The 27487-nt window shown below is 38.3% G+C and overlaps 1 long non-coding RNA gene across 2 annotated transcripts; it reads left to right on the forward strand.

Moving 5' to 3' along the window:
- The first annotated feature begins 1785 nt into the window (after positions 1-1785).
- LOC106972060 (uncharacterized) lies at positions 1786-27071 on the forward strand. 2 transcript variants are annotated; one of them, XR_008291075.1, is made up of 3 exons: positions 1786-1959; positions 16827-16944; positions 22149-27071. It is a non-coding gene; the product is annotated as an uncharacterized LOC106972060 (long non-coding RNA). The 2 variants fall into 2 exon arrangements; XR_003414004.2 differs by having other exon boundaries at positions 16827-27071.
- Positions 27072-27487: the final 416 nt, after the last annotated feature.

Consider the following 27487-nt stretch of genomic DNA (forward strand, 5'->3'; position numbering starts at 1 on the left):
GTGTGTGTGTGTGTGTGCATGTGCGCGCGCGCGCGTTCCCCGGCCATTCTCAGGGCTGCACAATGGAAACTGCGCGGCACGGCCAGCCCCGGCAGGGGGGCCTTTTGGACCCGCGCCGCCAATCCCTTCGCAGCGGCGCTGCTCTCCTGGGCGCGAGTCTGCGAGAGGGTGCAGCGGTCCGCCCGCGGGTCAGGCGGGACCGCCCAGCTGTCAGGCTCGGGTGGAGTAGAGTTGGGAGGAGTGCTGCTGGCGCGCCTCCGAGGCTGCCCCGAGGCATGGAGCCAGGGAGAGGGGGGGTAAGGGAGAGGACAGCTCTTCCGAAAGAGAAGGCTCCGCCAGCCAGCTTCTCCGAGTGACCTGGCAGCCGGTGCAGGAGTCAGTCACCGGCCCGAAGACTCCCTGAGGTGCAGCTGCGCTTTCCTCAAGCAACAGTTCCAAAACTGTTTAAGTCTCTCTGGCCCTCAGCGTGTAGACTAATCCCTCTCCTCCTATAATTTGCTGAGTGCGTGTTTCGCACTGGGATGCAGATGGCTCCGGGAAGATAAGGTTTTATTTCTTTATACTAAGGTGTGGATTTCCTAACTGGACCCACTATAACCCAACTGAGTGCACATCCATCATCCACGTGCGCGCTGCAGAAGAAACTACTTAATGTGTGTAAAAGAAACACACGTGTTGAACAGCTGAGCGGGTCTGTTGCAAATCATTCCCCCCCCCTCCCCGCAGAAATGGAAATCTCAGCTCGCACTTTCACTTTTTGCTGGTTGCCCCTCTCCCAATCTCCCAAATTAAACATTTCGAAATCAATCAACAAGATTTATTAGTGAGTCCCTCGCCATGGGATTTGCTCTGGTCTTCTGGGACACATTTGTCATGAAACAGTGTGCTGAAAGCCTCAGCAACTGTGTGAGGGAGAGCAATTTCTTCCTGGAAATGTTGAATTTAAGTATTTCTTGCTGAAAACAAAAACAAAAATTTATCAGAGTTAAAGTCTCCTAGTTTCAACGTGCAGCTGAGTGAAAGCAACCTCTCTAGAAATTAATTTTTGAGGTGGAGAAAATATTTGAGTGAAACAATGCAGACAGGCATGGTCCCCATGTGGTCTGCTTGAATCAGATGTGGCATTCTATTTCTTTGACCTGTCCCAATCTTTGCGTGTGTGTGTGTGTGTGTGTGTGTGTGTGTGTGTGGCGTAGTGGGGGGGGGTAGTATCCCACTGTCGACAGCTCAAGGTTCAGAATCGAAGGTTCGAGTTAGCACCAGAAACTTGAAAACAAAACTAGTGTTATGTATATTATATATACTATTATATACATATGTATGACATTGGTTTATTTCTTCGATTCCACTTCCACTTTAGACAGAGTGGTGTGGAGAAGACCGTGGGAGGATGCTCCGAAAGTTGACCCAGCAGAGAGGAATGGAGCCTTTGCACTGCCGCGGGTTCCAATCCAGTCTAGGAAGGAAGGAGGGCGCTGCTACATTGTATCCATTCAAAGGCTGGGGGGTGGGGGGAGCAGGACCTGGAGCAGCGCGGCGCTGACGCACAGGAGGCGCGTGATTGACGCAGGCGATGTTACTAAATTCGGCAGTTGGCCGGGCCCTGCCGCCGGCGCGCGCCGCAGATAGCGGAGTAGGTTCCCCTCGGTCACCCCCGCCCCTTCTCCATTCAGTGCCGCGGGGGGCGGGGCGGAGCGCGCGGGGCGGGGCGGGGCGGGGCGGGGCGGAGCGCGCGGGGCGGGGCGGAGTGCGCGCGGCCGCGTCGGGATCCGGCCGAACCAAATATAGTGGAGCCTGGCTATTTTTAGCTGGGCCTCGGGCGCGAGCCCGCCGCGTGAGGGGGCGCCCTGACCCTGCCAAGAGTGCGGAGGGGGCGGGGGCGGAGTCGCCATCTTGGACCCGGCTCGTCCCCGTCTAGTGACCGGCGGCGCTGGGCAAGGCTCTGCGCAGGGGGTCGGGGTGAGTGGGTGTGAGTCTTGGGAGAGGGGGCGCGGGCTGTGACTGGAGAAGAGGGCGAGGAGCGGGCGAGGGAGTGGGGCGCGCGGCCCGTGGGGCGTGCCTGTGTGTCGGACGGCGTAAGCCTTCTGCCAACCTGCTTGGCAATCCTGCCACCCGGCGGCCCGGCCAGCCCCGAGTCGCGTGGGGGCGGAGCCGCCCGCGGCCACCACTTCCTGAGAGCCGGGGATACCCCTCCCGGACGTCACGGAGGAGCCGAGGCGGCGGTGGCGGCCCGGGGCTCATCCTGCACTTGCATCACGGGTGCAGCAGCAGCTGCTCTGCTCCTTTGTGGCTTTTTCCCCTGTTGAGTAACTGCTTTGTTAACTGAAAATACCATGACGGGCCAGTGTGATCACCAGCTCAAGACCTCAAAGAAAGTGAAGCTGTCAGGCAAGAAGAGGGAGACTCCCCTAGCCGGCTGTGATGGTATCTGGTGGGTGGGTGTGTAGAGAAGCACTTGACAGTTTCCACGTATTACTTCTTGCCTAATTCTTCACCCCAAGAAGGTTTAAAAATACTTTTATTTCCATGCTGTAAAAATTTCATGTGTTCTGCACCCCACCCATAACCCCTTTAGTTTGAAGTCTCATGCAGAACTGGAGTCACTGTAGAGCAGAAACCCTAAAATTAGGTACAGTTTTTAGGAAACAGGACATCTTTTAATGAATTTATTGAATAAAGTCCATTTTCTAAGTGTTAATATATAAAAAGGTCTTTGCCCACTCAGGGTTGTTCCAAGGCTACTAAGTTTGTTCATATGAATCGGGCTCCTCCAATGACAGTTTTAAACTCGTGTCTTTGTTTACCTTAAAAAAAAAAAAATCCATCCCTGGCTGAATATCTCCAGGTAAAGGATTTCTTTCTTTTAAGTGGATGTGTTTTTCTGTGTGTTTGTGTGTGTTGGTTAATTCTGTGCTTCCCCCAACCCCTCTTTTGCATCCTTTCCTTCCTGAGTATCAGGTCACCAATCTTTGTTCCTTGACTGCAGTTGGGCTGAGGGCTGTTGTCTGATTGCACTGAGCCAATCAGCTGGCTTAGTACTCCTCTGGGTAGGAAGTTGGGCTGACTGTTGGAGAAGTTCCAATAGTCACTGATAAGTGGCAACGTCTTTGCACTCAAATGGAAAGTCATGGAAGGAGAGACAAGGAAGGCTCTCTTACAAATTGGGACACCATCCTCTGCTTAATCCTTGGTCTCTAAACCTATGCAGTTCCTCAAACAGAATGAATCATTCTCTTTTCTTTTTCAGATTAATATCTATTGATCTATACCTTTTCATAAATCTGATTTACTAGAAATCACAATATTCTGTAAGGCATGTGTAATATGACTATTTCAGTAGTCTGAATTACCTTTTTGATGATTATTTTGTATTAAATGAAACGTAATACTTTATAATTAAATCTCTTCTTTGGGGAAATCAAATAGAATAAGACTACCTTAATCCGTGCAATGTTGAAAACTTAACTGGTTTGGTCCTTTTTCTAGAAGAGAGACATTCATGTGTGGCCTAGTTTACACACACAAAGCAAAGAAAGCAGTTAGTTTTTGCTTTCATGAAGGGTACGGCAGTCAATCTGTAAAAAACTCTTTCTATGAAGTAACTATTACAGATTCATTGGATATTAACCTTTCATTTTGTTTTGGTTTTGTAGGTGAAACCTGCAAGAAAAAAAGTGCTCTTGCTCTTGGAAAATAAAATATGAAATTTGGGGGGAATTTATTGTGTGTGATAGAAAACAATCACTTTAACAAAGTGGGGTTTAAAAAATTGCTTTAAATGCTCTTCTGATTAAGCAATGACATATGATGTTGATTTTGCTAATAAACAAAGAATGATGTCTTATTAATGCTAAGGTTGGATAAGGAAAAGCGAAATAAAAAATCCAAGCCAGAAGATGTTACCTGAAATGAAAATAGGAAGGGAAAGTAAAAGAATTGTGTAAGTCCAAGTTTCTAGAATCACTGTAGAAGTTATATATATATATAAAGATATATATATGTGTATATATATATATATAAAGATATATATATATAAAGATATATATATGTAAAGATATATATATATAATAGAAGATATATATATATGTATGTATATGTAAAATTTGGTAACTGTAGCTGACATTCACTTACAAACTTTAGTGTTCTGGGCTCAGGAATATGGTACTACTGTAGTAGTTTTCTGACTGATCTACCTGCATATCATCTCTTCCATATCAATTCTATCATTGCTCAAAAGGTCTGGATATTCTCTTCAAAGGTCTCCATATCCCGGCCTCTTTATTTCCACAGAATTTCCCCATTCTAGTCAAACTGGTATTTCTACTGCTCTTCAAACATCTTTCCCCTTCCCACATTTGTTCATAGTTTTCCTTTGTATTATGTTCCCTTCTCCTTCTTTTCTGCTTATTGAGATCTTATCTTTCCTGTCAAACTAGCTCAAGAAATGTACTCAGATTGTGCTTTAGTCTTTTATAGAGTTCTTATTTTACAGCTTTTTTTTGGTGCTTTTGTGTTCATAGCTTATTCCCCTGTCAAACTATAAGCTTCAGAAACATGCTTCACACATCTTTGAAATTTCTGTGGCACCTAAGTTTAACATAGATAGTAAATATCCATAAGATATTTCCCTCTTCTAAATTTGAGTATAGAGACCAGCCATAATATAAATAAAAAACTATATGGATTGGGAGCTTCTTGGCATGCATTAATGGATGTATATGAGATCATACATTAAGCTTTCTTCACCTCAACTTCTGACAGTCCTGATTGAAGATACCTTGTTAGATAATGGCTACAAGCCCAGACAGTTGCATGTTGATACAAGGAAATTGCAGTTCGTCTTGTACCTGTTGTATCTGCATAGGAAGATTTGTTAATGATTTTTTTTTTTCCTGATAGACTTGATTCTTATTTTACCCTCTTTCTCCCTTTATTTGCACTTTCTCTTATGCTGCTTTTTCTTAGTGATGAACCGGATGCTGTAGGCTAGGAAATGTAATGTCATATTCTTGTGCAAAAATTTCTTAAGATTTACAAAATTGAGAACTCTGACATCTGTGTATAATGAGTTAAATATAAAAATTTCTTAATTTTCTACCTCTTCTGAAATATATTTAACTAGATGTGTATGACACTATATGTAGAAGTGAGCTAGGCAAAGAGATTTTGGAATTATATTTGTAGGAAGTTTTAGAGAGAGGCTCTTGTGACTTAGAATATTAAAATTTACTTTAAAAGGAAAAAGTAATAGATGAGGGAAGACTTTCTATATTACAGATTTTAGAAAACAGTAAAAACTGAGATAGAAAGATTACTTAATAGCATAACTGCTAATAATATTTTAAAATCTCACTAAATGATATATTTTTTTAATTCATTAATAAATAACAGGCTTGGAGTGTGGTTAAAAAGAGAGTTTGTTTCTTTTTTTTTATTTAAAAAAATCTTTTAATGTTTATTTATTTTTGAGAGAGAGAGAGACAGAGTGTGAGTAGGGGAGGGGCAGAGAGAGAGGGAGACAGAACGCAAAGCAGGCTCCAGGCTCTGAGCTGTCAGCACAGAGCCCAACGTGGGGCTTGAACTCACAGAATGTGAGATCAGACCTGAGCCGAAATTGGATGCTCAACTGACTGACCCACCCAGGTGCCCCAAGAGTTTATTTCCTAGTCATGTTTTTCCCCAGTTGCTGGTAAACTCTAGAAGACCACAGATTTGGGGGAGAAAAGTTACTACTCTTGTGTGATAAATCAACTTGGGATATTATTTATACCTATAAAATGAGAACTTATTTGAGCTAGAAGTGATAGGTGAAGTTAATATCTTTTTCCAGATATAACCACATAACCCTTTTCCTTATCACCCAACTGTGAAATAAAAAAAATTGCCTCACATGAACTTCAGTTGCTTCAGAATGTTCTCCAGGAGTGGGATGCTGTATTTCCCAGAGAGCACTAGATTGTTTCTCAGAGGCCTGGGTCTGGCTTGGATGCCATGAAACTGCCCTACCTTGGGTAAGTTTATTAAGCTTTTTTTTTGGAGCCTAAATATCATCATCTATAAAATGACAACATTGGGCTATCTGATTTGAAGGATCTTTCGGGTTCTGGAGTGGAAGGCTTTTTTAGGCCAGTTAAATATTGTGAATCACGAGTCAGCTCTGGTCTAGTCTTCTGTCACTACCTGATTGCTGTAGTCCGTAGGCTCAATAACTCTTTTGTATCTAACATGTATGCTTATAGTAGTAATCTTACTAGTAATATATTAAACTGCTTTGGCCTGTGTGATAATTAATTGTAGCTATTGAGTGGGATCTTGGTAGCCTGAAGGAGTTAATGTACTGCTAGCATCACAGCTTTCTCTTATCCATAAAGTAGAAACGAGCAGAAACCTGGATAGTCCAAAAGTCATTTTATATTTAGTTATGGAATTTGTTTTTTTGGACATTCATCTGAATATGGATGAGTAGCAAATTGACTTCATACAAATTAATAAACTTTCATTGGAATGGATACTGTTGTTTGTTTCAGTTCCTTTCTGATCCTTACTGCATGCTAGGCATAAACCATTTATTTCTTCTTAGATGTAGCAGCCAAGGAATAACTGTCCTTTTTGCTTTTTTCTGGAGAATGATTGGTGATGGTGAGGTTGTAAGTCTTTATATCTCCTTGTAGAGTGTAAGTAGATAGGGTGAAATATTAAGAAGGTTGGTCAAAAGGAAAGTACCAAATAGGTATTAGGTTGAAAAAATATTAGCACATCAAGCAGGAAGAATGCAATAAATTCTGTTTGCAAACTTGTTACATTTTCAGTTGGATACATCTTTATGGATAAATAAGAGCCAACTTTATAGGCATTGAGAAATACCTATTTTAACACATTGCAGGTTTATTTATTATCTGAGGTTTGGAGAGTCAAAACATGGTTTGTCCATTAACTTAGGGCTGTTTTTTAAATGCCTGTTCTACATATTTAGGTATCTGGTTTCCTGCTTAGATCATGTAATTAGTAACTGATTCTGATTTTTTTACCATAATACATTTTCCAGTATTTATTCCGCATGTTTATAGTTCACTACTGGAAAAATTCCTCCCTGACATCTGTTCTGAATTAGTTCCCTTTTCCAGTTATGTTTTCCTGTTTTATCGATTGTGGTGATGAGAATAGAAAGCTTATATTTTAAAGATTTATCCTATTTAAGGTTAGTGAAATTGAAACATACTACCTCATTATTTCTAATTTCTGAGAATGATTTTCTTATTTTAAATTCACATGTTAGTTACTATTTTTACTCTTTTAAAACAACAGAATAAACTGGGTAAAAATTGAAACCCATTTACCATAGTTTCATAGCATTTTATAGCTGTCAATTGACTTTTTAGTTTATTTTTCATATTTCAAAATGTTTTTTAAGAGAAGCTTCTGTTATGTCAAAATCTTTTAAAATCTCTTTTTTGCTTAAATTACCTTGGACATATTTATTTTGGGGGATGAATTTATTGAGCACTTAGAGCAGTTCTTGGCACAGAGTAGGTGCTCTGTAAACATTTGATGGGTGAATGAAAGCAGTTTTCAAGAAGCTTTATTCCAAATATTCTATTTTCTTTATCCTAACCAGCCTTGTGGCCTTATTAACTTTTCTGAGAGAGTTTTACGTAGAGTTTAGGCCTAAGAGAGCAGCTGAGGAGGCTGGTTGCACATCAGTGTGCTGTCACCATTGCAGCTAGTCTACAGAAGAGCTGTGCCTTTAGTTGTACCACTCTGTGACATCTGTGTTTGAACCAAGAACCAATTCAGGTATCCTAAGGAATTGTACCACATTTTGACTTAACTCCCCCTAGGAATTAATCTCTGGTTTATCTCTATTTTGATGTGCCTCTCTTACTATAACACTTTCACAAGATTGTGTTCTTTCCTCTTTTCTTCACTGCCTCTGCCCTGGGAATAAACAACCATCAGTGAGTTCTTCACTTCTAGTCATCAGGTTTCCAACTGTAACCCTCACTTTGCTTCTCATTTCTGGATGCTACTATTTAAGGCAGCTTCCAAGTGCATACTCACTTGTGCACCATCTATCACCCATAGACTGAGGGGTCCAAATGTGGAATATTTAGTAGATACCACTGGAATTATATCTACTTAACATTTAATATATTAAGCATTTAAAAATTTACCTTTTGAAAAGGTAATGCATTCACTTGATTCAAACAACAAAGTGTTTAGAAATGAGCAGTTTCCTTTCCACCCCTGTTCCCCATCTATTCAATTCCCATCCTTCCAGAGTTTTTAAGTGCATATTCAAGCCAATACAAATATAAATTCTGTTTTTCGTTTTATATAATACATATAATTATATATGTATTATTCTCCCTTTTTCACTTAACAGTGTTTCTTGGAGTTCTTTCCATAACAGTGGGAAAATATCCCAGATATATTTCACTTTAATAATATATCTTGGAGCTCTTTTCCACATCATTGTGTGGGTATAGCATCATTTATATCACCAGTCCCATATTGATGGGCATTTGGGAAATTTTCAATCTTTTGCTATTAGAAACAATACTGCAATAAGTACTTTTGTTACATAGATTATTTCATACTTGTGTAAACGTATTTGTAGGGTAAAATTTTAAAAGTGGAATTGCTGACCAAAGAGTGTATGTTATTATAATTTTATAGGTACTACCAAATTGCTCTCTATAGAGGTTGTACAATGTGCACCCCCACCAGAAACGCATGGGAGTGACTGGTTACCCATGTTCTTGCCCACAAAATGTGTTCATGAACTTTTGGATTTTTTCCAATCTGATGGGTGAAAAATGTTATCTTAGTGTAGTTTTAATTTCTATTTACCTTATGAGTGAGTTTGAATATCTTTTCATATGTTTAGGAGCCATTTATATTTCCTTTTTCGTGAAATGTGTCTTTTATCCCTACCTTTCTGGGTGGGGGGGCGGGAGGGGGAGCGGTTGGTTGTTTAAAATCACCTTGTGGCTGTTGTGTTTAATTTGCCTGTTGTAATGTGAGTTGCAACATGTCCGCCATCCCCGTTTGTTATTGTCTTTCATCTTTGCTTATGGTGTTTTTGCTAAGTAGATTTTTTTTTTTAAATGTAGTTGAATTTGTTATACTTTTATGACTTCTGGATTTTGGGTCATAGTTAGAAAAGCCTGTCCCATTACAAAGTTGTAAAAGAATTCTCTCATATTATCTTCTATTATCTTTGTGGTTTCTATTTTACACTTCAGTTTTTACCCATTTTTCTTGGTGTATGGGTGATGGATGGGTCCAACTATATTTTTCTCCGAATGACTACTCAGTTGCCCCAGAAGCATTTGTGAATAGTCCATCTCTATGTTGTTTTGTTTCTTACAAAAACAAGACTGCTTTATCTATTTTTTTTCACACCTACTTTGCTGTGATTGAATATAAATACTGTTCTCTGTTTTCCATCCTATAGAACACCTTTCTTAACGACAGTGGCAATAATGTCTTTCACCCTGCTACCTCCTTGCTTGCCTCAGCAACACCCACAGCCTGGCAACCAGTTAATATTTGAGTTGAATATAAGTGCTCAGAAAGCTCTCCAGGATTTTCCATTGAACATTAACTAGCTAAAAAGAAATCCTAACTGTAATCAGGTTCCTTAGAGGACTTCGAACCAGGGATGTCTTCTGGCTCTCGCTAGCCATATTGACCAGCTGTTGTAGAAGCTGAAGTCCACTACCTGAGTTCTTCACTCCTAAAGCAGTCCAGTACGAGTTGCTTCTTCCTCTGCAAGGTCATATCATCTGCCATCTCTGCTTTGTCTGACAATGTGGGAAATTACCTTCTATAGTTGGAGTGGGAACCATAATATGCCAAAAAACTGGTTTGAATCCTCTGTCATGCAGTGGCCAGCTCCAAAACCTCATTTACTGTGAAAGTGATTATGGAATGATTTGGGGAACATTTGTCTTCAACTTGAGACCCAGGCAGATTAGGTTTTTTCATAGGGAACCTGGGGAAAACCCTAGTACTGTTCTACCCAGGGGAGAGAATCCAAGCAGGCTGATGAAACCCAGTTTACTTGGTATCCTTACAAGCATGTACTAAGCTACTTGGGTTCATTTTACAGCTCCTTGCCTTGATAAAAGACTTCCTTCCACTTTTGAACCATTGCCCTAGGTGATTTTTCTTTTTCAGACTTGTCCAGGCTATCTTGCTTGTTCTTTATTACTGAATCTTTTTTGGGAATCCTATTTCTTATCTGTGCCTTCAGACTTTCCCCTGATGCTGATGGTGTGTTCTTTGTCCAATACCAAATTGACTTAAAATTATTTTGGCCAAAACCAATTTTGTGAACACAGACTGGCCAACTGGCAGTTTGGGTAAAAAAATGATTTGACTTAGAGAGAGAGGAGAGAGAGAGAGAGAGAGAGAGAGAGAGTGAGTATCCTAAGTTAATTAAATTTTTGAGTAGTGGTAATTTTAGAGTATTATGGGGTGATTAAACACTTTGATTCATTTTTTTAGGGATTTTTCTAACTTTTCTTCTTTTATATTTCAAATCAATTTTCAGCTACAAGAATACTTTGTTGCTTATGATATCAAAAAGTTAAAACAACCTTAGGAATAGTTGGACAAGCTTGATCTTAACTACAAGGCAGTTAAAGGTTAATTGGAACAACGAAAACATAAACATCAAACGATAAGATAAAAACATGTTTCCTTTTTTTTCCCCCTTCTTCATTAAAAAGGCAGTGTATGTGCAGTACAGGACACTCAGAAAAATGTAGATAAGAAATAGAAGGACAAAAGAAAAAAAGCCGTAAGTTCATTCCAGAATAACCACTGTTGTCCTTCCCTGTCTTTTCAAATGCATTTTATACACATACACTCTGCATGTTGTTTGTAATCTGCCATTATTTAAGCATTCTTCAGTTACTGATTAGTCACCTTTGTGTAGGATTAGGTTTTGGTTCCATTTTGGTTTTTGTCTGGAAGCTGTGGACTGGGCCATCTTCACTGTGAATAGATGGCCATTCTTTTTTTTCCTTCTGTCCATCAATCTTGCCTAGGCCCACATCCAGACTGGGCCCCAAAGACGCTCTGCTTCCTGTAAGTGAGATAGTTTGTAAATGAAGCCATTCTGCCAAGCTTTTCTATGGACTTGGGAAAGGGGTCAGTTTTCAGAATTCGTGTGGAACTCTGATTATATATAAAATAATTCTTGGAGTTTGTGCTTGATGTATATTTATATATATGTAAATTACATAGGGAGAATAAAGAGGGAAAGACTAGATTGAATTTCCACTAAAATGAAAATAACGAGGCGTTGCATTAGAGAAATCCATGATCATTGGAGGGAAATTATTTAAAGAGACTTTCTCTAAATCAGTGTTGGCAAATATACTCTGTATTGTGCCCAAACCCAAGTCCATGGAAGACATCACTAATGAGTCATGTCACTGTTTTTCACTGATCCAAACTCTGCTTTGGATCATTCTTAAATTGGGGTTCTAGATAGCTGTATCTACTGGAATAGGTGTGGAACACCAATCTCTTTGCCATTCTTGCTCTAAAATGTTGCATTAAAGATTTTTTTTTTTAAATAGTGGATTGAATAGAAAGTTTTAATAAAATGTTTTATATCTGATGAATAAGTTTATGATGGTAAATATGAGATGTGAGCAGGCAGTAATTATCTGAGTCTCACGCAAAGCACATGCCTCATTGTTATGATCATGGAAGAAGCATAATTAAATTACAGTTTTGTTCTGGAGTGAAAACAATGTCACAGTAATACTCATCATTATAAATTGCCCATGGTATGGTCATGGAGATTGAGTCTCTCCAGCATTCGTTCTATCCCAGATGATTAGTGTAAGCAATTATGGTTGATCCCATTTCCTTTGCCAGTGAAGGCTTAGGCATGGCCTGTAACCTGTTCTGGCCAATGAGATTTGAAAGGAAGTCTGGAGGAGGGCCAGAGTGCTTCTGGGAAAGAGTTTCTTATTCCTAAAAAGAGATAAAAGAAAGAGATGGTACCTTTTCTTCCTCTGATGATGTTATGAGAGAATGTAATGGCTATAACTGCTCAGGCCATCTTAGAACAATGAGAAAAAGTAGCTTTGGATGAAGTTCATCTAGAAGGTAACAGAACGAGAGAAGAAACCTGAGTCCTTGATGACCTTATTGAACTGCTGATTGTATTTTTGGTCTGCTCTACCTCTGAACTTCTAGTTCTGTGAGATAATACAGCGTGATTTGGGATTTTGTCACTTGTAGCCAAAAGCATTCTGAGTGGTTATACCTACTTTGTCCCAAGCAGATTCATGTCCGATGGATTTGATTTTATTATGATACATTTACTTTTATCAGGGCTCTTCCCTCTCCTGACTTCTGGCTTCATAGAGTGTGTGCAGATTCTCGGCCAGTTCTTGTCTTGATCTTCTCTAAGGGACGTTGCCTCAGACCAGGGTTCTTCAGAGAAAGCAGTAAAGAACTGGTGTATTTTCTCATCTTGTGTCTTTTACTCATGGCATAGAGTAAGTAGTACCAGGAATGTGTACAGGTCAGGGTATTTGAGTGTTCATTATGGCTTCACTGTTTCGTACCCATGATCTTGGGCAAGTCACTTGAAGACGTTGAGTTTCTTCTTTGAAATTTGTTACTGATAGTCTTTTTCCTTCATGGTATTGTGATTCAAATGAAGTCATGTGAACATGGCAAATTTTAAAAAGTCCAGTTTTTAAAAAATGAATAGTCAGGCTTGGTTGGATTTTCCGATTATTTTCCAGTGAATTAATGTCAAAATCTCTATAATCAGCTCTGTGTAGCGCTTGTTAGCCTGTAAGAAAGGCAAGAAAGTGTGATGTGGGTCATAATAATACAAGTAATTAGGGATTGAAGTTGATATTTTAGTGGCAACTTACAGCCTGAAATAAAGTGAAAGGACCACACAATTATGAAGGAGAAATAAAGGTCAGAATGTTTATCTTGAGGCTTGATTCTAGTTCAACCAGAAATTCTGGTGAGCCAAATTTGGGGAAAGAGAAACCAGTAGAAGAAACACCCCCCTCTAGTGGCGAGGGGCCAGGTTCTATACTTTGGTTGCTAAGATGGGTGACTAGGGAATGAATGGCTTTTTAGCATGTTTTTTAAGTTTTGTTTTTTGTTTTTCTTTTAAAGATTTTACTTTTAAGTGATTTCTATATGCCCTGTGGGGTTCAAACTTAAAATGCATGTTCTACCAACTGAGCCAGCCAGGTGCCCCAGGATGTTTTTTAAGTTTCGTAAGAAGAATCCCAAGGATCTAGAGTCAGAACTTTTAAGGAAGATCTTTAGCCCATCTTCCTTATCAAGGGAGTTAACACATTTTACAGAATAAGTAGTATTTTGGCAGTCTCATGTGGAATTGATTGAAAAATATAGATGCTACAGTTGGAAGTGGTTCACAGTTTACTTTTTTTGTAGGTCATTTAAGAGCATGAGAATTAGGAGACTATTGTTGCTAAATTTCTTATTGATCTGAGATAATACAGTATGTACCTTTATAAATCCATTTGTAGGGGGATAAAGCCTATATTTAAAGTTATGGGTATGCCATACAGTAGTATTCACCTATATATACAAAATAATGGGGGTGGCTTTCCTAAGTATAATTATTGATTTGAAATTTTTTAGTGGCCATCCTGAGAACTGAATGTTTAACATGCATCTTGGAGGTGATTTAATTGCTTTCTATGCAAAGGTAGTGAAATTAGGTAGATTAAAATAACATATTACCCATAATTCAGTGGTTTGGTGGGAACACCTAATGCATTATTGAAGGACATCTCATTTTAAGGATGTATGTTGTTGATGGTAATAATTACAAGTGATCTAAGGATGATTTGAGTGCCATTCTACTCTAATACAGAATAGAATGATTAAGGCACAAGAAAATAAATTCTGGTACCAGACTGCATTATCAAAGTGCCATTTTTTTAATTTTTAATGTCAAACTTCCTTGCCCTGAAGGGAAGACATTTGCAGCTTGCAGTAGAACCAACCTCTCAATAACTTAAAATGTGTCTGAAGATGTTTTATGTGAAATAAAAATGGAAACATTCTCTCGGAAATATGAACTTGTACATTGGTAAAGTAAAATTATAGAGTTATGAAGTGAACTTTTGTATGTAACTTGTGGAACTAATATCCTTAGTTTATGGTTATACTTCATAAATATACTTGATTTTAGAAAGAAGAACTAGGTCTGGCAGTAGATCAGGATCTACCTATTGGGGAAAACCAGAAATAGGAGGAAGAGATTATTAATGGTTCATTCTTCACCGAGAAAAATTCAGTATGGAATAATTAAGGTCAGCTACAGAAAGAATTATGATTATGTTAAGTGAGTTCACAGATATTGTTGAAGGCAAATCAGCTAGAACTGATTTGTTAATATATATGGGGGCAATAAACCAATTAGATAGTCTCCTTACTAAATTAGTATGACAGTAGTAGAAGATTATCTGGAGGGAAATAAAATAGATGATAGGGTTAGTGGTAATTAGGCCTTCATTAAATCCTAGCACTAAAGAGGTACTATGTATATTAGTGATAGCTTAATTCTATACATAAAATTGGATATTAAGAATTGATAGAATGTTGGCATTGTTAAAATTAGGCACGTTGATTTTTGTGTAAAGGGTTGCAGCAAGTGGATTTGAATAAAGAGCCTGTGCTCCAAACCTCATTTGAAATTCCAGATAAAGTATAAGAATAATAATAATACATATTCACATAGGATTTTACAGTATTCTGAGTGTTTTCAGATCCATGATTTCAGTTTAGTCTTATCAGAACTCTGGGGGATAGTAGCACAGGTCTGATTATCCCATTTTTACTAATAAGGCAGTGGAGTCTCAGGGAGGCTAATGGACTTGCTAAGCAGCAAATAGGGACAAAACTGTCAGGTGTGGTACTTGAACCCAGGGCTTCTTACCAAAATGCCTTTGTTCACTGTCTCCTGGGGCTGCAGTAACCAATTATCACAGATCCGGGGTATAAACAACAGAAACGTATTTTCCCACAGCTCAGGAAGCCAGAAGTTTGAAATCAAGGTGTTGGCAGGCAGCACCCCTCTGGAGCCTCCAGAGGAGAATCCATTCTTTGCCTCTTCTGGCTTCTGGTGGCTGCTGGCATTCCTTGACTTACGGTTGCCTCACTCCAGTCTCTGCCTCTGTGTTCTCATAGCCTCCTTCTTTTCTGCTCCATGTCTTTTCCTCTTCTGTCTCAAAACACTCTTGGCCTTCCTCTGGAAAGGACTTTCTCTGATAAGGACTGGCTTTAAGACTCCACTTGTGATTAGATTTAGGGCATGCCTTGATAAGCCAGGATGATTTCCTCATCTCAAGATCCTAAATTACATCCCCAAAGGCCCCTTATTCAAAGAAGGTGATAGTCATAGGTCCTAGGTATTAGGGCATGAGCATATCTTTTCAGGGGCCACCATTTAACCCCACTACATTTATTATATGCAATTTAATTCTTTATCTTCCTTTTGGATTGAAAAAATAATCTTCCATGTGAAGATAGGTAGTGGACTTAGGGAATTTTTAGCTAGTATCTAGAGAGGAACATTTAAAATATTTCTGGTTGGTGCTAAGTGCTTAGTAAGTAGAATTGACCTAATACAAGAGTTCCACCAAATTGTTATGTTGGCTTTCGCATTCACAGAACTATAAAAGATGGGATTAAAATAAGTTAAAGTAACATTTGACTATTCACGATTAACTATTAAAAGTTGGCTTTTTTGTTTTTGTTTCTTGTGCTAGAAGAGGTGTATGTGTATGTGTGTTTTGCATTTTGTTAATGACCTTGGTATGATCAGTTTCTTACATCACATGGGCATTCTAATTTGGGTCATATAAATCAAGATTCATATATGTAACTCTTTGAGGGAAGGGGCTCCATGTGTCTTACTTACGGTTAGAACTCCAGTATACTGCTTGACACATAACATAGATGTGCTCAAGTAATTTGCTGAATGAATGAAATAACTTTTTTATGACATTCAAATCACGTAGCCACAGATCCCATACTAGTTCACTTTTTGGAGGGTCCTGAGTGGCAATAACAATAAGATCTACTCATTGTAGGAGAATCCTCCATGTCTCTCAGAGATTGCACTGTGAGTACATTTGCTCTTTTTTTTTTAATGTTTATTTTTGAGAGAGAGAGACAGAGACAGAGAAAGAGACAGAGAGAGACAGAGTGCGAGCAGGGGAAGGGCAGAGAGGGAGACACAGACTCCGAAGCAGGCTTTAGGCTCCGAGCTGTCAGCACAGAGTCTGACGCAGGGCTCGAATCCATGAACTGTGGGATCATGACATGTGCCAAAGTCGGATGCTTAACTGACTGAGCTACCCAGGTGCCTCAAGTCCATTTACTCTTGACAGAGCTTACAACTTTTTTCATCTATGATAATCTTGAACTCTAGGCCAAAAAAACTGTCATCCTTGCCTTGTTCACATTAATAAAAATTAATCAATGAGATTGCTTCAGCCCATCAGTTCACTACTCACTAGCATGAGCTCAGGTAGCATTAGAGGCAGTAGCATGGGGCCTATTGTACAGCTTTTCAGATCATTACTGCTAAACATTAAGGTCTGGGGAAGGTTCTGGCTTTTGCCTTCTCAAAGGTCTACAAAGTTTTCACTTTCTGATACAAATTCCAGTGTTAACAGATAGAAGTCCAGTGATTATAATGAACTATGTGCCAGACTCTTCTGGGTGTTATCGCAAATACTGCTTCCAGCCAACCTTAGAAGTGAAGTACTGTCATCATTCCTGTTTTACAGAAGCACAAAGAAGTTAAGTAACTTGCCCAGGTTCACACCAAGATTTGAAGCCAGGTAGTCTTACTGCAGAGCGTATGTGCTTAGCCATCTCCAATGCTGGCCTCATGCTCATTCGTTTGTAAGTAACCTGTTCTTTCTTTTTGAAAGTTTATATTTTTCTTTATTAAACTTCAGAACTTTTGCCAGGATATATCTAAGCTGTATGCCTTTTTTCATTTATCCTGCCTGGCACACAGTGAGTGCTTTTGATCTAAGAACTCTAGTCTCCTCCTGAGGGAAGTTTTCTTGCACTATGTTTTGATTATTGCTTTCTCCACTGTGATCCCTCTTGAGTTTCTTTTATTTGCAATGAGGGCTCCTAGATCTGCCCCCCATTTCTCTTTCCTTTTCATTCAGGAATTCCATTTCTTTTATTTTTGATTTGGATATGTGATAACTCATTCACTTGCTTTTCCAGATAACAAGTTTGTTCTTTTAAGGGTTGGTTCTACTGTTTAATTCCTCAGTTGAAATTTGAAGTTTATAAATTGTTCAAAGAATTTCTCAGTCTATTATGTTTATCCATATTAAAATATCATAATCAAGTAAACAAGGTTTATTTGAGATGTGTTAAGGCTGTTTCAACATTAGGAAATATTAATTTAATGTATCACTTTAATAGATCAGAAGAAGAAAAATTAGGATTATTTCCCCAGATATTACAATGGTATTTGATAAATCAGTATTCATTCATAATAAAATGAAGAAATAAAAAACAGTTCTTGGTAACCCAGGAGATGAAAGATATTTTCTAATAGCCATTGTCGTACTTAACATTGAAATAACCTAAGGGATATTTCCTAAGTGTATTCTCTGAACTGTGGGTTTTTAATTTAAAATTTTGTTTTTATTTCATTGATGTATATTTGTATCCTTTTACCAATACCACGTTGTCTTAAGTGCTTAGTTTTATATTAAGTACAGAAATCAGGTAATGTGAATTCTCCTTCCTGTTTCTCTTTTTCAGAGCTGTTCCACTCATTCTAGGTCCTCCGCTTTTCCATATAAAGTTTAGAATCAGTCTGCCAAATTCTACCAAAAACTATGCTGGAATTATTTTTGAGATTGCATTGAATATGTAGTTCAATTTGGAGAAGACTTGATATTCTAACAATATTGAGTCTTCCAATCCAAGAACATGTTACATAGTGCCAGTTTTACTTAGGTCTTTTTTATTTATCTCTTTAGTTTTGTTTTTTTTTTTTTTAAAGCATACATATTTTGCATGTATTTTGTTAGCTCTATCTCATATTCTGTTGCTATTTTACATGATACTTTTTTAAATCAAGCTTTTAATTTTAATTCCAGTATGGTTTAACATATAGTCTTATATTAGTCTCAGGTGTACAATATAGTGATTCAACACTTCCGTACAACACCTAGTGCCTGTCACAAGTGTACTCCTTAATCCCCATTGCCTATTTCACCTGTCCCCCCGCCCATCTTCCCTCTGGTAACTACCAGTATGTTCTCTATAGTTAAGAGTCTATTGCGTGGTTTGCCCCCTTTTCTCTTTTTTTCCTTTGCTTGTTTGTTTTGTTTCTTAAATTCCACATATGAATGAGATCATATGGTATTTGTCTTTCTCTGACTTATTTTGCTGAGCATTATACTCTGTGGCTTCATCCATGTTGTTGCAAATGGCAAGATTTAATTCGTTTTTATGGCTAAATAATATTCCATTTTATGTATGTATGTGTGCATACACACACACACGTACACACATATATATACACACCATATTTTCTGTATCCATCTATGAATGGGCACTTGGGCTGCTTCCATAATTTGGCTGTTGTAAATAATGCTTCTATAAATATAGAGGTGCATGTATCTCTTTGAATTAGTGTTTTTGTATTTTTTTTGGTAAATACCCAGTAATGCAATTGTTGAATTGTAGGGTAGTTCTGTTTTTAACTTTTTGAGGAACCTTCATACTGTTTTCCACAGTGGCTGTCCCCATTCACATTTCTACCAACATGCACAAGGGTTCCCCTTTCCCCACATCCTCACCAATGCTTGTTTTTTCTCATGTTTTTGATTTTAGCCATTTTGACAGGTGTGAGGTGATATCTCATAGTTTTGATTTGCGTTTCCCTGATGATGAATGATGTTGAGCATCTTTTCGTGTATGTGTTTGTTGGCCATCTGGATGTCTTCTTTGGAGAAATGTCTGTTCATGTCTTCTGCCTATATATAGATTTTTTAAGTTTATGTATTTGAGAGAGACAGAGGTAGCACAAGCAGGGAAGGGGAAGAGAGAGAGGGAGAGAGAATCCCAAGCAGCTCTGTAGCGCAGAGCCTGACATGGGGCTCAAACTCATGAAACCTTGAGATCATGACCTGAGCTGGAACCAAGAATTGGACGCTTAACTGACTGAACCACAAAGGTACCCCTCTGCTCATTTTTTAAATTGGATTGTTTGTTTTTTTGGGTGTTGAGTTGTATCAGTTCTTTATATATTTTGGGTACTAACCTTTTTTTGGATATGTCATTTGCAAATGTCTTCTTGCATTCAGTAGGTTGCCTTTTAGTTTTGTTGATTGTTTCCTTTGTTGTGCAGCTTTTTATTTTGATGCAGTACCTGTAGTTTACTTTTGCTTTTGTTTCCCTTGCCTCAGGAGACATATCTAGAAAAATGTTGCTATGACTGATATCAGAGAAATTACTGCCTGTGTTTTCTTCTAGGATTTTATGGTTTCAGGTTCCACATTTAGGTTTTTAATCCATTTTGAGTTTGTTTATTTATTAAAAAAATTTTTTAACGTTTAATCATTTTTGAGAGACAGAAAGAATGAGTATGAGCAGGGGAGGGGCAGAGAGAGAGGCAGACACAGAATCTGAAGCAGGCTCCAGGCCCTGAGCTGTCAGCACAGAGCACAACGTGGGGCTCGAGCCCATGAACTGTGAGATCACAATCTGAGCCGAAGTCAGACACTTAACCGACTGAGCCACCCAGGTGCTCCAGTTTTGAGTTTATTTTTGTGTATGGTATAAGAAAGTGGTCTGGTTTCTTTCTTTTTCATGTAGCTGTCCAGTGTTCCTAACACCATTTGTTGAAGAGATTGTCCTTTTCCCTTTGGATATTTTTTCCTGCTTTATCAAAGATAAATTGATGTTACAGTTGTGGGTTTATGTTTGTGTTTTCTATCATGTTCCATTGAGCTATGTGTCTATTCTGTTTTGGTTACTACAGATTTGTAATATTTTGTGAAGTCTGGAATAGTGATACCTTCAGTTTTGTTTTTCTTTTTCAGGATTGCTTTGGTTATTTGGGGTCTTTTGTGGTTCCGTACAAATTTTAGGATTGTTTGATTTAGTTTTGTGAAAAATACTGTTGGTATTTTGATAGGAATTGCATTAAATGTGTATATTGCCCTGGGTAACATAGACATTTTAATAATATTTGTTTTTTCAATCCATGAGCATGGATGTCTTTCCATTTCTTTGTGTCATCTTCAGTTTCTTTCATCAGTGTTTTAAAATTTTCAGAGTACAGGTCTTTCACCTCTTTGGTAACTTTATTCCCAAGTATTTTGTTATTTTTGGTGCAATTGTAAATGGGATTGTTTTCTTGATTCCTCTTTCTGCTCTTCCTTATTAGTGTATAGGGATCTGGAGTTTTATTAAAAAAAAGGTATTTTAGTATGTTGGTTACAAAAAGGCAACATATTTTAACAAACACCAACATTTCAACACCTTAATACAATAAGAACTTATTTCTCCTTCATGTAATACTCCCATGTGGATGTTTCTGGTTGATAAACAGTTTTTCTCTGTATGGATTCAGGGACTCAGTTTCCTTGCATCATGTGGCTCTGCCATTTCCTAAGGCCTTGACATCTTCTCTTTCCAACTGGCAGAAAGGCAAGGATATGGTGGAGAATGCACACTCTCTTCTCAATTACTTTGGTCTTGACACAATGCACATCATTTCTGTTCACATTCTTACATTCCATAGGCCAGATAGGTGGTCTCACCTATCTGTAAGGTGTGTTTGTATATTGGTAGTGGGGCGGGGGGCATGGGAGAATGGGAAATAGTATCACCTGGGCAGCCACACGTAAGGGAAAGGAATAGACGTTCTCATTTGTAATTGGCAAGATGATACCTCTGAATAGAAGACACTGTGGTAATTAATATCTTTCAAATTTTAAACTATACATATCCTTTGAACTTAAAACTCCACTTCTAGCAGTTTTTACTGAATATATATTTACAAATGTGTACCTATTTACATTTTAAGGACACATCTAGTAACGTTGTAGTAGCAAAATATTAGAAATATCCTGAATGTCCATCAAAGGGGACTGGATGGGGGCGCCTGGGTGGCTCAGTCAGTTAAGCGTCCAACTTCAGCTCAGGTCACGATCTCGAGGTCCGTGAGTTCGAGCCCCGCGTCGGGCTCTGGGCTGACAGCTCAGAGCCTGGAGCCTGCTTCTGATTCTGTGTCTCCCTCTCTCTCTGCCCCTCCCCCATTCATGCTCTGTCTCTGTCTCTCAAAAATAAATAAACGTTAAAAAAAATAAAAAAAAAAAGGGGACTGGATAATCAAGTGGTTATATTTTCATACAATGGAACATTTTGTAGCTACTAAGAGTAATAAGGCAGTGATAAGTGTATTGCCTGGGAGATTTGAAAAATGAGGTACAGGATTGTGTGTGCATGGCTACCACTTATTTAAAAAGAAATATATACACATACTCAAAATATCTATGGAAGGATCCCAAGAAACCGGTAACAGTGGTTGTTTCTGGTTACAACTAAAAGGTGATTGGGGAATGGGATGGGAGAGAGACATGCTTTTACTGTATACTCATCTATACCTTTTGATATGCTCCTTTTTAAATATAAAGAAGTTAGTTGTAGAAGTATAGTAAATGACATGGAAAGATGGTTGTAATATATTGTTGCCTGAATAAGCTGTTGACTGAAAGGAATGTACAATAGGGTTTCAGTTTTATAAATAAATAATTTTTAAGTGGCATATACAAAAATATAGTGGTTTTTTAGTGATTTTTTGCCTATCTGTATTTAAGATCTTGTAAATAATGTGCATCTACCACCTTTGTAATTAAAATATATAAATAAAAATAAAAGAAGAAATACAATGAAAACTTTCCCTAGTACTCCCTGAAGCTAACCCTGCCATGAAATCTTTCCCCATTTCAGCTGAATGCCTCTTATTTGCTTTCATGTTACATTTTTCATACATTCATCACACCTTGAATTGCATTATCACATACACATTTATCTTACCTACTCTGTACATTCTTTTAAAGGCCTGGATCTTACCAGATGCATCCAGATTCCCTGTCTATGCCAAGAACAGAGTCTTTCTCATAACAGGTGTGCAGTAAATACTGAGTTGGTGCTTGAAGCAGAGAGCACAGTGAGTAAAGTGGTTGTGCATTTTGTTGTTTTGTGATGCAACCTGTATTCAATACTGTACCAGATTCACTCTTTAGTTATGCCGGGGCCCATTAGGTGCAGTGCAAAGCATGTGGGTGAAAGGCTTTCCTTTCTAAAATGATATTGGTTGTCCCTAGAGATCTCTGTCTCTACATCTTAGATTAGTTAGTGTGGTTTGGTTATAGAAATATATATAGCAAAAATGACATAAAGTTGAAAATAAATTTAAGATTAATCAAATTGCTGATGACATGGTTCTGCTGTTTTACAGGTGAGACACTCCTACCTGCTTGATATATTTTTTAAAGATTTAAAAAAAAATGTTTATTTACTTTTGAGAGAGAGAAACTGCAAGCGGGGGAGGGGCAGAGAGAGAAAGGGGGACAGAAGATCCCAAACAGGCTCTGCACTGACAGCTGCTAGCCCAATGTGGGGCTCGAACTCATGAACCAGGAGATCATGACCTGAGCCAAAGTCTGACGCTTAACCGACTGAGCCACCCAGGTGCCCCTCTGCTTCGTATTTTAATTTAGATCAGTTTGCTCCTATTTTTCTCTCCATATTACTTTCCTTTCCCCATTTGTGTCTTTTTGCTACAACGTCTCCTTGTACACATAACTTTAGTTCTGTTATGGTTATAGGGGCCAGTTATGCATGAGAAGAGATAGACTTGGGAGCTGATAATGTTACTTACAGCAGTTAAGATTTTTTTTAATTGAAATTGCTTGAGAATTGCTTTGATGGCCTGGCTTCTCTTCATGTCCCAGTTTTATTGCTAGATTTCTTGCCACTTTATTGCCTTATTCTCCATTTTTCTTCCCTATGTTGTAGTCACAGAGATTTACTCAGTATACCCCAAAAGTTCTTTCTAGGGCCTTTCCTCAAAACTTTTCTTACCGGGAGGTTCTCTGCATATGTCCATTAATTTAAGTACTACCTTCCCACAAAGAGCCAGTTCACATGCCACCTCCTCAAAGAAGTCATTACAGATCCTCTTAGTCAATTTCAATATACTCGTTCTTCCATTAAATCATTATACCCTCATTAGAGTGCTAATTAAAGTTTATTTATTAATTTTTTCATTGTGTACACATTCATTGAGTGTCTACTGTGCATAAATTGTTCTGGGAGCTAGGGTAAGAGACTGTTAAGACAGTTTTCAAGAAGCTTACAGAATAGTGGGGGAGGCATATGAGCAGGATAGTTTCATTACAGTGTAATAAGTACAGTGGGTGTGTGCAGGATTCTGTGGGAGCCCAGAGAGGGAGCATCTAATGTAGCAGGGGTTGGGGAATTCCAGAAAGATTTGAGCTGGACATTGGAGAAATGGAGGTAGAGAAAGGAATTTCCCAGACTAATGGAACAGCACATTGTAAGTCACTGAGATGTGAAATGTCTTGCATATTGAAGAATAAGTAGCTCAGGCTGCAGTGTGGATGGGGGAAGTGGCAGGAGATGCATTCAAGGAGGCAAGACAATGGAATCTTGATGGACCTTTTGTGCCAAGCTAGGCACACGAGCTTTCTGAAAGCAGCATAGAGCCCTTGAAGGACTTTATGTAGGGGACAACTAAGTAAGCCTTGAGTTGTTTTTCTCGATGGTACGAATCAAGTCTTATACATCATGGTATCACCTTAGCACCTAATACAGAGCTTGATACTAGAGGCCAGTAAAATTGAACTGGGTTTGCTGGGTACTGCTTTAATTCTTTTCAAGAATTAATTTATCTGAAATAATAACAGTAATAGTGTTGAACACTTTTGCACTCTGTCAAATCTGTAAGCATTATCTTACCTAATCCTTACTACTCTCTAAGCATAGGGGCTTAGAGCGTTTAAGTGAGGGGACCACCATAATAGTTAAGTCTGCTTAGGTTTGAATTTCAGCTCTTCCAGTTACTAGTTTTGGACCTCAAAGTTACATTTGTGCTTCAGTTTCCTCATCTGTAAAATTATAATGATAATAATACCTCATAGGGTATTGTGAGGAGTAGTGATACATGTAAAAACATGTAAAGCGGTTGGCCCTATAGTTGCTAAGTGATTACATGCCCAATAAATAATTAATTTTTAGCTATTATTAAGAAACACACCCCAAAGTCACAGGCACAATTAGCGGTAAAGCCCAAGATGAACAAGGCAATTTGACTTCAGAATCTTTAATTACTATTTATTCTATGTTATAACTGCTTCTGTGGTTATAGTGAGATGAGTAAAGATGGGTTCCAAGCAGTGAAACAAAATGAAGAATTTTAGTCAACATGGGAAATACCATTTGGGGTAGGGAGTTCTTAGGGGCTCTTCAAATTACCCTCACTTAAAGAACTCTTCCTTTGATACCTTGCCTGCACTTTAGAGACTTATGTGAGAAGTATATCTCTGTAATTTAGGTAGATGATGTTAATTCCAGATTCATAGTTCACATAGCTATTGAACCTAAAGACTATTTTATAAAGGTCTCCCTCTAGGAGTTTGTCTGCTAGTGCTGGCACCCAGTATACAATGTCAAGTCTTGTAGCTCTGTTCCTTTTCTCCATACTCCCTAGATTTTTCCAACTTTAGGACCCAAGTGGGAGTCTTATGTTGGAGGATGTTGTGCAAACCACATGCGTAAAGAAAATAATTTACATTTTTCCTTTCTTAGCTTCTGGAACATCAGTGATTCCATCCTCCCACTTCTATTGGGCAGAAATTGAGGTATTCTCCTTATGCTCCCTCATCTTCTCCAAAAGGCACCACACACACACACACACACACACACACACACACACACACACTCCTTGCCATACATGTCAGAGGGACCCAGCATAACTGCTTTTTTTCTGATTCAAGGTCCTAAGAACATACTAAGTCTTTGGTAATAGAGGCTCCCGCCAGCAATTCACTTTTTCTTCTCTGTTCTTACTCTTTCCAGTCATAACTGTCTTTCAGCTTTCTTTTTTTTTCACCAATTTATCCCATTATCCCTTGCATAGTGCTTGGTATATAGTAGGCATGCAATAAGTAGTTTTTGAAAGAATAAAAGAAAGGCAGGATGCATTGTATATTCAATACTTTAATGATATTCAATTACAGAAAAATGTGCAAAAATCTTGCCTTGCTTTAAGTTTCATGGGAACAGATTGGTGTTAGCAAGTAGGCCCCACCGTCACCTCCACTGCCACATTAGAGCTCCCACAACTTCAGGATTTATCCCCCTGAGTATATGTAGTAATGGGACTGAATGGATGCCTCACAAATAGAGATCTCCAGGTTTGGGGCAGGTCTGTCTCATGAGCTTTGTTATTTTTCCAAATTCTTTTGCAATTTCATGACTTCATAATGGAAGAGTTTCCACAAATTTAAGTCTGTATGGAAATTAATAAGTCATAGGAGACATATTGCTTACTGTTAGAAAAGGGTGGGGGAAAATAGAAGATATCCAGGGCCTATGGTTCAGAATAAATAACCTTCATAATTCTGGTGTCTATAAGGACTCAAATTTATGTAGACAGTGGTGCTGAGACAAACCCTCTTTCACTGGTTTCCTAGGAAAACCGTTAGAGATGTGAAAAAAGAGGCTTAAATTTTAGGAGCTTATGCTTGCCTGAAAGTCCAGACTCATGTTTAGTCTGGGCCATGATGACACACCAGTAGACTATCCAGACATGTTCAAGGCTGTGAACCTGGTCATTCAGGACTTTGTTTGACCTTGGATCTCATACAGTGTATTGCAGTATGCAGAAATAGTGTGTCGAAAGATGAAGAACATCTCCTGAAGCCCAGGAATGTCGTGTGTGTGTGTGTGTGTGTGTGTGTGTGTGTGTGTGTGTGTCTGTATCTATAACCTGGAGGTAATCTCGAAGACTTCAAATGAAAGTGATACCCAGGCTTGAATCTGGTGTGCTTCACGCACAAATTTTGTTAACTGCTTGCTCTGTCTTCAAACCTCCTTAAAAAGGTTACTTTAAGGTTACTTTTCATACCTCTATAAGCAATTAGAAAAAGAAGACCAAATTAAACCCAAAGCAAGAAGATTAAGATAACAGCGGAAATCAGCCAGATAGAAAAGAGATAGTTAATAGAGAAAATTGACAAAGCCAAAAGTCTGTCCTTTGAAAAGTATAATAAAATTGATGAACCTCTACCGTGATTGATAAGGATAGAAAACAGAAATTACCAACCTGAGGAATGAAAGAAATATCACTAGATCATACTGACATTAAAAGAATAATAAAAAAATAATATGGAAAACAACAATGTGGAAATCTTATACCATTAAATTCAACAAATTAGATGTTTTCAAATTACTTTAAATCATAACTTACTAAAGCTAATACAAGATGGAATAGAAAATCTGAGTAACCCTTTATCTACTTAAAATTTTGAATTTTTGATTTAAAAAACCTTCCCGTGAAGAAAACTATAGGTTCAGATGATCTCTCTGAGGAGTACTATAAAACATTTAAAGAAAAAACAATATGAATGCTAAGCAAATTTAGAAAATAAAGGAGGAAGGAATATTTCTTAACTCATTTTATGAAGCAAGTATTACCCGGATACCAAACCTGAGAAAACTATTTCAAAAAAATGTTGCTGATCAGTATTTCTGTGATTATAGCCACTGCAATATAGTGAATGTTTGTGTCCCTCCAAGATTCATGTGTTCAAATCCTAACCTCCAGTGTGATGGAGAAGTCAACAGTCTGCAGCCTGGAAGAGGACCCTTACCATACACTGAATCTGCTGGTGCCTTGATCTTGGACTTCATACCCTCCAGAATTGTGAGAAATAAATGTTTGTTGTTTAAAGTCACTCAGTCTATGGTATTCTGTTATAGTAGCCTGAAGTAAGACAGAAATCAGAATCCTTAATGAAATATTAACAGGTTGAATCCAGCAATATATGAAAAAGTTAGTACCTCATGATCGACTGGGGTCTATTCCAGGAATACAAAGCTGTTTAATCCAAAAGTTAATTAATGTATTTCACATATTAGTATGATAAAGGAAAAAATGTTTAATTCTCTCAATAAATGCAGAAAAAACATTTCACAAAATTCAACAATTCTTGACTTAGCAAATCAGGAATGGAAAGAATTTTATGTAACCTGATGAAGAGCAGCTACAGAACACCTATAGTAACATCATATTTAACATTAAAATATTGAAAGCCTTCCTCATGATTGAGAACAAAGTATGGATGTCCTCTCTTACTACTTCTGTTTGATA

This window comes from Acinonyx jubatus, chromosome D4 (genome assembly GCF_027475565.1).
Source record: "Acinonyx jubatus isolate Ajub_Pintada_27869175 chromosome D4, VMU_Ajub_asm_v1.0, whole genome shotgun sequence".
In the NCBI taxonomy this organism is placed as follows: Eukaryota; Metazoa; Chordata; class Mammalia; order Carnivora; family Felidae; genus Acinonyx; species Acinonyx jubatus.